Below are 10,585 nucleotides of genomic sequence, written 5' to 3' on the forward strand. Positions count from 1 at the left end.
GCCACGAGTCGTTTAATTTAAGTTAGGTCATAATGTAGTCGTCAAGCTTTCGGGCGGAGGCTATGGCCCTCGTCAGGGGTCACGCGTCATAGTTCGTTCGGGATTTCAAGGGCAGGAGAGGCCCCTACGTTATTTTTTTAAAGTAATCGATCAAGAAAGGCTTTTCGGAAAATGTGAGTATGGACTTATCTTTGTTTTAATTTTAAGTATTAATTATGATTTGAGGTATTCGGAAGGACTAGGGAAGTGTTTAGTGAAGTTCTCTCATTCTCTCTCTTGTAAGGTCGTTCAATCGTTAAGGAAGTAAAGAGATTATTGTTTTAAATTGTAATCCCGCTATTTAAATGTTCTTTAAAATGATGTTGAGTATTTGACTTTAAGAATAAAATAATTTTAATTAAGTATTATGTTATTTTGCAAAATCTCCTTAGTTCAGCTCTCACCAGACATCCTGTACGGGATGACGAACCTATGATCCTAGGTACAGTAAAGTATTTTATGAAGTTAAGACTAGTTGATGCCAAGCGAGTTGTTTCTATGTAAAGAGCTACGATTCTCGCCCCCCCCCTCTGAAGGTGCACGTGACAGAAATGGCGGTGGCACCGGCTAGGTGCACGTGACAGAAATGGTAGAGTTCGCCGGATAGGTTCTATTTCTGGAGAGAGAGAGAGGTAGATTTTTATGTTTATTATTAAGTTAGTTTCAGCTTCTGATAGCAGGTTATTAAGAGTTTACTTGAGGAGAGGATTACGGAATTTTAGTCTATAGTGGAGGAAGTCTTTGAGATTTTTTTTTTGACGTAACAGATGTTTATTTGAGGATACTTGTAAGGATAAAGTTTATAGTGATAAGTTGTTTTAAGTCGTTGAATTTATTGTAGATTTATATCGGGGATTATTACGTGAGGAGAATACGTTATAAGTTAAATGCTTATTAAAGATAATGCAAGTGGTTTAGTTTTATTAAAGTTAATTTAAGATTGTAGGTTAAGAGAATTATAATTTAAAATAAAATTTTTTTGTCGTAAATAGGAATTATTTTCAAGTGAAGTTTGTTTTGTTGTCGTGCGCGTAGGAGACGAGACGTACGAATTAAATCAGTCGAGGGAAGGATAAACGTTAGAAAGGAATTAAAGAGAAAACGAGAGTTTATGTAAAAGAGAGTTATAGAATTTATAGTGATGTTTTGTTTTAATTAGAAAAATGTTGAGAGTTGTTTCAGAACGACACGTCAGTGGACGTGGCAGAGTGAACACGTGACGGGGAGGTGCTGAGACCTAGCGGAGAACGGAGGAACCGCAAGCGAGGGTTGGCGCACCTGATGGAATTCGGTGACGTCACGAGCACGTACAGAGACGTGGACGGCCGTGACCTTGTTTTGATCAGCTGTACGGTAACTTAGCGATAAGAAAATAGACTATTGGTTAAATAAATTTAAATTTAAGTGTGTTTTAGGAGAAGAGGAACTTTCAGTATGTAAGTAATTTAATTTAAGAAGTGTATGATGTATAGGCTAGAAGTGTTTCGTTGTAAGTTGTTTATGTTTTTGTTAGTTAAATTCTACCTCGGTTTTAAAAATATTTTTTTGGGATTTGTAAACATTATTAAGGAGGTACACTATAAAATCGATAAGCATTGAGAAAACTGGGAAGGCTAGATTTTGTGTGTAGAGGGAATTTACTCCAAAAGAACAGAGAGACAAAATTAATGTTTTCATTAGGGCGAGGGACCCTAAGGTGAGGCGTTGTGTCCCTGGGAAGAAAGGGAATTGTAGCGCAGACCATAGGAGATGGGCTGACTACGGAATTAAGGGTCAGGAGAATCCTGAGAGTTGTGAGTAGTTTGGGGCAGGAGTTCCCCATGGTAGTACCGAAGTGGCTATCCTGTATGGGATAGGGTACCATTTCAATGAAGTTTGTTGGTGGGGTTAGAGCCCCCTGTGTAGTGGGCCTATAGCAGATAGGCACTACAGTGAAATTTTTGGTTATTTTGTGAGGTAAATTCCCTGGAGGTTAAGTAAGATTGGATTCAGTTAGGAAGGAGGGAAATGAGAAACATTGCTGTAGAGAGTTAGTGTACTTGCCTAATGTGAAATTGAATTTTACTAAATTAATTTAGGAGAAAGTTTTGTTCGGTAAATAAATAATAATGGAAGATAGCTAGATAATTAATTAATTTTTTTTGAGTAAGGTGTTTTAAGTAATGAAATAAAATAAGGTGAAGTAATTTATTTGAATAATTGGGGAGGAGTTTCTTTAAGAGTTTAGATAATTGTTTTTGAATTTATTGAGATATTCAGCCAGTGAAGTTTGAGTGTGAGAGATACAGTGAGATTTTAAGGAAATCGGTTGTTTATTAATTAGGACAAATGAGATTTTATGATTAAGAGTCAGTAAGCATAGTTAAAATTTACGACATGATATTTGTTGACAGTTTACAGTTATTAAGGAGAAAACAGAGTAATCTATTTATTTTTATTTTAATGGTTTGAAGATAAGATTATGAATTTTTTTTGGAAGTTTCTTTGGCATGTTGGAATAATTTTTTTTGATTTTTAGAATTTACAGAGAAAATTTAATTGATTTACATTAGTTTGGAAGTATGGAGGTTTAGTGTTCGATTAGCCCTAACTTGATGGTCGGATCCCAAAAGAATGCCGTAAAACCGATAGCCAATTGAGAGGAATGCGGTAGGCGCTTGTGTAGAGAGGGGTTGTGGGAAAACTCCTTGGGACTGATGGCAGATCAGGGGCCCTAAATAGTGTGTGATGCTGTAAAACCAGTGCAGGGAAAGCCTGGTATGCTTAAATTTTTGGGCACAGGTTATGTAAACCTGGGGTTCCATGGGATTTAGTCATGTTAGCTGCTGTGAGACATTAAGATTTCCAGGCTCCATAGTAAATTCAATGTAAATTTTTGTTTTCTTAAAATAATAAATTTGTTTTTAATTTATTTGAGATATTTGATTTGGAACAGTGAATACAGACCCCGAGGAATAAGAGTTGTCATGCTGTGAGAGGAGAAGGTGGTAGGCCTAAAGGGTACAGGCACCACAGAGGTTATTTGTATTGCATAATTTAAATATAAGGAAACTTGAGAATTTGAAATTTTGTTGTTGGGTTGGACACCCATAAGAAGAGTATAGGCAGAATTTTTATTGTTATGAGATGTCTAATTTAATTGAAAAGAAGAAAGTTTAAAGATGCAAGGTAACATTATTATTGTAATAATTGAAAGAGATTAAGAGGTAGAGAGAAATAGGCAGTTTTTGTTTGTAAGTACTAAAGTTTACATATAGAAATTTAGTAACTAAGAATGAATAATAAGTTAAGTCTAGTGTAAAAGTTTTTTTTAAGTTTGTTAAGTTAAGAGTCACAAGTAAATTTTTTTTTAGAGAGAATGTCTTTGATAGGAAGTATTAGAAACTTATGGGAATTTTAGGGTAACATAAATAATGTAGGTAATGAATAATAAATAGATGGTAGGTCTTAAGTTAGGATTAACATTTGAAGCAGAATTTAATTAAGAAGAAGGAAAATAAATAGGCCTAATGAAAAGAACAAAAAAGGATTTTATGGTAAAGCATTTTTTTTAAGTAATAAACAATGAATAATAATGTTGTTTCAGGGTAATGTGTACTAATAATACAATTTTTTTTTTAGGACCAAAGAACAGGAATTATGTAATTTAAATTAACATGTATTTTTGAAACTGTAACAGATTCCTTAAGATGAGCTGAGCAGCAGTCCAGTTTACAAGATGACAAGAGTTCGAGAGACAAGATACAAGATCACTGAAACAAGAGCCAAGACTGAAGATTCAAGAGAAGAGAAAGCTGGCAGCCATGGACTTACAAGTGGAGATTAATAAGGTCATGTAAAGTTTTATTTTTTTTTATGGAAGACAGTAACTGGAGTTTTTTTTTGTTATAAACATTATTTACAGAACTTTTTAGGTTATAGTAATGTAATGGAACTAGTGAGTTGTGGTAGCTGTCAAAAAGAACTAATACCTTAAGTTTAATTTTTAAAGTTAATTTTCTTAATTTACAGAGGGATTAGTAGTTTTTTTTAAACCTTATTTAGGTTGGAATTTAAATACAATAGCTTATTATAAATGTGTACGAACAGTTCAAGTTCACAGTACTGATAGGTAGGTCAGATGATCTTATTGATTTTGATGATTTGTTGTTTTGAGTTGATTTTTAAGTGTTGTGAATTAGACAATGAAATAGTTCTGAAAACTTAAATTATTTCAAGCTAAGAAATAGTAAAGTTAATTGTAACTCAAAGGACACCAGAATTTAATTTTTTTTTGAATTAGTAATGTTTGAAAATTTTATACTTTACAAGAAAGGTTATAAACAAACAGATCGGATGGAACAAGGATGCAGTAAATCACAATTTCATTTAGAATTATTGATTAGCTTTTGAGGTTATGAAGTAAAAGTAATTATAGTTTAAAAGTTTGAATAAAAAAAAATGTTTTTTTTTTATTTGTTTGAAATAGAAAGTTTAAAAGTTAATTAGTCATGATCTAGGTGGGTGATGGGGTGGGAATTGGCCACTCTTTTTCCCTATAACCTCCCTAACATGGCCTTCTATTACAACTAACAGAAATAAAGAAGAAGAAAAATGAAGAATTATTAGTTAGAATGTTTCTTTCATGAAGATACCTGATGAACTTTTACTGTTTGGAAGAATAGAAGCAAGGTTAGTCAGATATTTTTACTCAGAAGAAGAAGAAGATAAAGCAGTTTTATGACTCGACAAGCCAGAGATTGGTGTTTCCCCTCTGCGCTTCTATTGACTACGTTGTTTACTCTCAGGGGATAGCTGGTTCGGCACCATGGAGAGAGATTGGTGGGCATTGTGGTTGCCCCCAGAAGAAAAGAAGAGTAGAAGAGGTTATGGGTGGGCCATGTGAACTGACCTTCAACCCAGTTACTTCGTGGGGACTATTTGCTGTATAGAGAAGATCAAGACTCAAGAGTTAGGGAAAATCATTGGAGGTCATGTTTCCCTTCCTTAAGTTTTTCCTATCAAATTATTTGCCTGATTAGATTATGCTAAGGGTGGGATACTTTATGTTAGCAGTTGAATTAATTAATTTTATTTTTTTGTGTGTTTGCATCCTTGCCCATCGATTGCAGTTTAGTAGTTAGTTTTGTATTTGTCAGGCGTGATGGTAATGCCTGTTGATGATGTTTCAGAATTGTAATCTGTTCGTGATGAGGATGGCACAACTCCGAAGCAGATGTGGGGAGAAGTTGTGAGCTGCCCTGGAAGCCAGTCCAGTAGCTGTTGGAGTTGAGTGGTGTTTGCTGATGGCCAGCCCAGGGAGCTACTCTTCTCGACAACACTGACTTCGAGGAGTTGCACCAACCTTCACGAGATAAGAGTTTAATTAATTGAAACACTGTAAGGACACTTAATTTTTTTTGAAGAACGAAAGAAGTATGGTAATAAACGGAAACCGAAAAAAAAAAAATAATGATAATTATCAAGAATTTGCACATTGTTTAACGAATACTGAGAAACTAAGAACAGTAATTTAATTTGTAAAGAGAGCTTCACTAACAGAACAATTTTTTTAGAATTGAGAACTCGAGCCTCTGAAGGTTCCTGTGAGAACAAACCAGATAAAAGTTTTACATTTAATTTTATGAATACTTGTTGTTTTAAAATAAATCTTATGCAGAATCTAGATGTATGTTCAGACAGCAAGGAACTAAGAAAATTATTATTTTTGTGAAATGAGGAATTTATAGTTATGGTTTAATGGAAAAAGACAATTTGTAATTTTGAGGTAGCTCGATGGGGCTCGAGCTCTGTGAGGGGAGGGTTATGTCGCGGGTTGAAATTTTGCAGGGTTGTTGAAATCAAATTTAGGGACTTTACTGACGGGACTCTGGGCTGGCTGCTCTGTTCACTCGTCAGCGCAAGTGGCGTGACCATGTAATTGGGGCACGGGGCCGGCGCGGCGCGCTGCGGGCTTGCAGAATTTTGTTTGTTTGTTTGGCCGCGCGCTGGCGCAGCCACGGGCCGCAGTTACTGGGGCGCGCTGTCGTAACAAGCCGCGCGGTGTGGCCTGCACATTGGGGTAGAGGGGGGGTAGTCTTCCCAGATGTTCTAGTTAGTTGTTTAGTAAATTTGACTTCAATAACGAGCTTTTGTTATGGTAGGCGCGGCAGGGCGCGCGAATTTAAGCGCAAGTGAGTGGTGACTCGGGGCTCACTCAGGCGGAGGCTATGCGTCTCACCTGTGGTCACGAGTTGTTAGTTCGTTCGTGATGTAGGAATTCAAGCTTTCGGGCAGAAGCTATGGCCGACGCCAGAGGCCACGAGTCGTTTAATTTAAGTTAGGTCATAATGTAGTCATCTTCAAGCTTTCGGGCGGAAGCTATGGCCGACGCCAGAGGCCACGAGTCGTTTAATTTAAGTTAGGTCATAATGTAGTCATCTTCAAGCTTTCGGGCGGAGGCAATGGCCTTCGTCACTAGTCGTTTAGTTATAATTTTTAAAATGTAATGTTCGTTCGGATTTTAAGGGCAGGAGAGGCCCCTACGTTAGTTTTAAGTAATCGATCAAGAAAGGCTTTTCGGAAAATGTGAGTATGGACTTATCTTTGTTTTAATTTTAAGTATTAATTATGATTTGAGGTATTCGGAAGGACTAGGGAAGTGTTTAGTGAAGTTCTCTCATTCTCTCTCTTGTAAGGTCGTTCAATCGTTAAGGAAGTAAAGAGATTATTGTTTTAAATTGTAATCCCGCTATTTAAATGTTCTTTAAAATGATGTTGAGTATTTGACTTTAAGAATAAAATAATTTTAATTAAGTATTATGTTATTTTGCAAAATCTCCTTAGTTCAGCTCTCACCAGACATCCTGTACGGGATGACGAACCTATGATCCTAGGTACAGTAAAGTATTTTATGAAGTTAAGACTAGTTGATGCCAAGCGAGTTGTTTCTATGTAAAGAGCTACGATTCTCGCCCCCCCCCTCTGAAGGTGCACGTGACAGAAATGGCGGTGGCACCGGCTAGGTGCACGTGACAATATAATATAAGTTGTGTGTGATGTAAAAATAAAAAAAATTAAGTTTATCACTTATAAAAATGTGTTTTATTAATTGTTTTTGGTCCAGATAGATATTTTTATTTTATTTTATCTGGCCCTCCCCTTAAAAGGTTTGCCCATGTCTGATCTAGTCGGTCTAAAGTAATTTATTATCACAAAAAACATAGTGTTGTAAAATTCAAGATGAACTTTCAATATCGCCTAGTTATACATACAATTGAATTCGGAATTGCCCAAAATATATTCAATTGATTATCAAGACCTGACTGATACACAGGACTTAACGATTATAACTAAACAGTTGATATTTATGTCTGAAGTTTTAATTATCTGAGCTAGACCAAACTGCAAACATTGATTTGCAGTACATATTTTTCCTGTGTTTTGTTTATGTGATACATGTATATATAAATCCTTTAAAACCGTATATGTTACAGTATTATTTATTGCGTAATGTCAGATATTTATCCTAATAGCTGGTATTATAGTTTGTTCATTTATAGTAGTATATAATAGGGGCTCCGGGGACAGGGTTCAGGGTGTAGTGCCGGTGCCGGTGTCCGCCATCTTGGATTTGTGACGTCACGGCGGCAAAAATTCCTCAAAATTCCTCAAAAACGACTCAAAATGACTCAAAAATTCCCGTTTTAAGAAAACATTTCCCTTTTTCGAGGGAAAAATTCCCGTTTCGAGGGAAAATTTCCCTTTTTATTCCTTAAAAATCCCAGCGGCTAGAAATGTCCTGATAGAGGCTTAAGCATCCTTAACTCAAGCCTCAGTTAAGCCTCTATCAGGATGTGACCTTGACCTCGACGGTCATCTTTATCCGAGATCAGGATGCAGGATGTGGAGCCGAGAGCCGATCCACATCTCTGACGTCACGTCCATCTCTGACGTCACGTCGGCCATCTTGGATAAGCGTAACGGGACACAACGTAACGGTACACAGTGTAACGGGACATAACGTAACGGGACAAATAGATCACGGCGGCCATCTTGGATCCACCATCTTGGATGACGTCATTTCGTTTTCTCGAACATTCAGGCATTGTGTTATCCGCCATTTTGAATTATGACATCACCGTTGCAATTTCCGTTACGGCCGCTATCTTTAAATTTATTATCCGATTTTAATGAAAAAAAATTTTAAAATTATAAAAAATTAAATAATAAAATTTTTAATAAAATATTTAAAAAACAAACATTTACGACACGGAGCTCGGAGTCCTCGGTTCAAACCCGACGAGTGCAAAAAAAATAAAAATGGCGACTGTTCCTTCCCCCGCGGTGGCTGCAGGCATACTGACTCCCACCACTTTTTTTCAAAGCATATATATCGTCAGGTAGTATGACGTCATGTCCGCCATCTTGTCCTCGTCTGCTGGAAGCCATCATCAGTGTATCGTCGGCGAGAGTGCGCTGACGCCATGTTAGTTTAATTCTTATCCTCTAGAGTGCAGTTATCATTAATTATTGCTGTGACACCCGACATCTTGTCATTTGGCCGCCATCTTGAAAATCCATAATTATTTAGCTAGAAATTCGGGAAAAATTCCAAAATTCATTTAATAAATTTGTAATCTATATACTGATCGATTAGGTCGACTAAGGTCCTTGGTACGATCTGGGATGATGCAAAAAAATTAAATATAACATCAATTTAACATAATAGTAACAGGTTCGAGGAATTAAACGCCACAAGTTCTTTTACAAACATAATATTTATTACATAATTTCTATTCTACTACAGGATCATTTGCGAAAGCCAGCAATCTTATAATCATTTACTTCCGCAGCGGTGTGAAATGAATAATTCTTAGCTCCAATCGGTTTATACTAGACAGAGTCCAGCCAGAACCTTTACAGACATAGTCCACCTCTTCTTGACAGAGTTTCTGGATACCGTTTTTAACAGTTTGCTTCACATCGTTAGAACTGTAAATTACTGCAGCCGATGTCTTGAATGCACACTTCTTCACTTTGTCATCGAACGGATATGGCTTTCCATATATACAGTCCAACCACAAGTTATATTTCAAAGGTCCGTTTGTTGCTACATCACCAGTAAGCTGATTGATTATCTTCTGTCTGATATCGTCAAGAAAATTACAAATGTCCTTCGACTCACCGAACGTATTTAGATAATAGTGGTCTTTCAACGTTCCACGAAATGCAGACTGCGCCAAGTAGAAGCCATTATCGTTCACTTGTAATGCTCCGAACACAGTCTTAGGTTTAGTTCCATGTTCAGACGTCATACCAATCGGTTGCTGGGCATCTGTTTTTTTGGTTGTACACTTTCGTGTCTCCAATCTAAATCGAGGAGTCGAAAATTCGGCAGGTAGTTCAGCAGTAGGAGCACAGACTCCACCTTTACAGTTTTTCGCATGCCGTCGCAAATTATCGATTCGAGTAAACCATTCATGACACTCATCACATCGAAACTTCATACGAGATGGATTCTTCGTGCATTTGCTCCGCTCATGTCTTCGTGCATCATGAGCAAATGCGAACGACGTATCACAGTAGCTGCAAGAATACCGTGGTGATGAAGACGAACCTTTCAGACCCGATCCAGATACTGACGTTGCCGCAGTTGCACCATCTCCAGGCATACTCTTATGAACATCAATGCATCGTTGTTGCGCCGAAACCTTTACTTTCTGCCGAACAGCAGGACCTTTGCATGCCTTCATGTGCGTTTTCATATTATCTTTTCTGACAAACTGCTTATGTCATTTCTCACAAACAAACATTTTACGATATAGGTTCTTGACACATTCTCTATTCTCATGCCGTCGAGCATTGCTGTTGTTTGAGAAAATCTTGTCGCAGTAACAGCACCGATGTTCGTTAGTTGTTGTCGATTCGGCATCCATTGAAGTCTCCATTGATGACGAACCAGCGTTCGCCGAGTTTCCCTGTGCAGCCAGGACTAGCGGCATTAAAGTCTCTTCTGCTGGAGGTACCACGTCTGTTGAAGTCTCCTTTAGTGTTGACATCGACGTTGCCAACGGAATCTGCTCCACCATCGTCGACGCTGACGTCATGGTTCCCGCAGTCGATGGTACAACCTCCATCGAGTTCGTCAATAAAGTCGGTAAAGATGCCGTCGAGTTCTCAAGAACAGGTAATTACGCGACTTATGCACTAGATGAAACAAACTAGGTGATCCTTACACCGACGACGTCAGTAACAAACTGAGCGTCCTGTTGTCTAGGACTCGCTTATATTCAAGCACCGTATGGAATAATACGCTAGTCAAATCAATAACCATTTACAATAATACTAGAGTCAAAACAACATTAAAAATAGAAGCACCATCAAAAAAAAGGCAGCACATTTGGAAGCTCCATCACCAAAAAAAAAGGCAAAAAGAAAGCACATTTGGAAGCACCGACAAAGAAACGGCAGCACCGCCAACGAAAAGGAAGCACATTTGGAAGCACCGACAACGAAAAGGCAGCACCGGCATCAAAAAGGAAGCACATTTGGAAGCACCGACAAC

The 10,585-nt window shown here is 37.5% G+C and overlaps 1 long non-coding RNA gene across 1 annotated transcript; it reads left to right on the forward strand.

The window, feature by feature from the left end:
* Positions 1-1,317: 1,317 nt before the first annotated feature.
* On the forward strand, positions 1,318-5,488 carry LOC134533201 (uncharacterized). The gene is made up of 2 exons (XR_010075266.1): positions 1,318-1,475; positions 3,719-5,488. It is a non-coding gene; the product is annotated as an uncharacterized LOC134533201 (long non-coding RNA).
* The last annotated feature ends 5,097 nt before the right edge of the window (positions 5,489-10,585 follow it).

This window comes from Bacillus rossius, chromosome 6 (assembly GCF_032445375.1).
Source record: "Bacillus rossius redtenbacheri isolate Brsri chromosome 6, Brsri_v3, whole genome shotgun sequence".
Lineage (NCBI taxonomy): Eukaryota > Metazoa > Arthropoda > Insecta > Phasmatodea > Bacillidae > Bacillus > Bacillus rossius.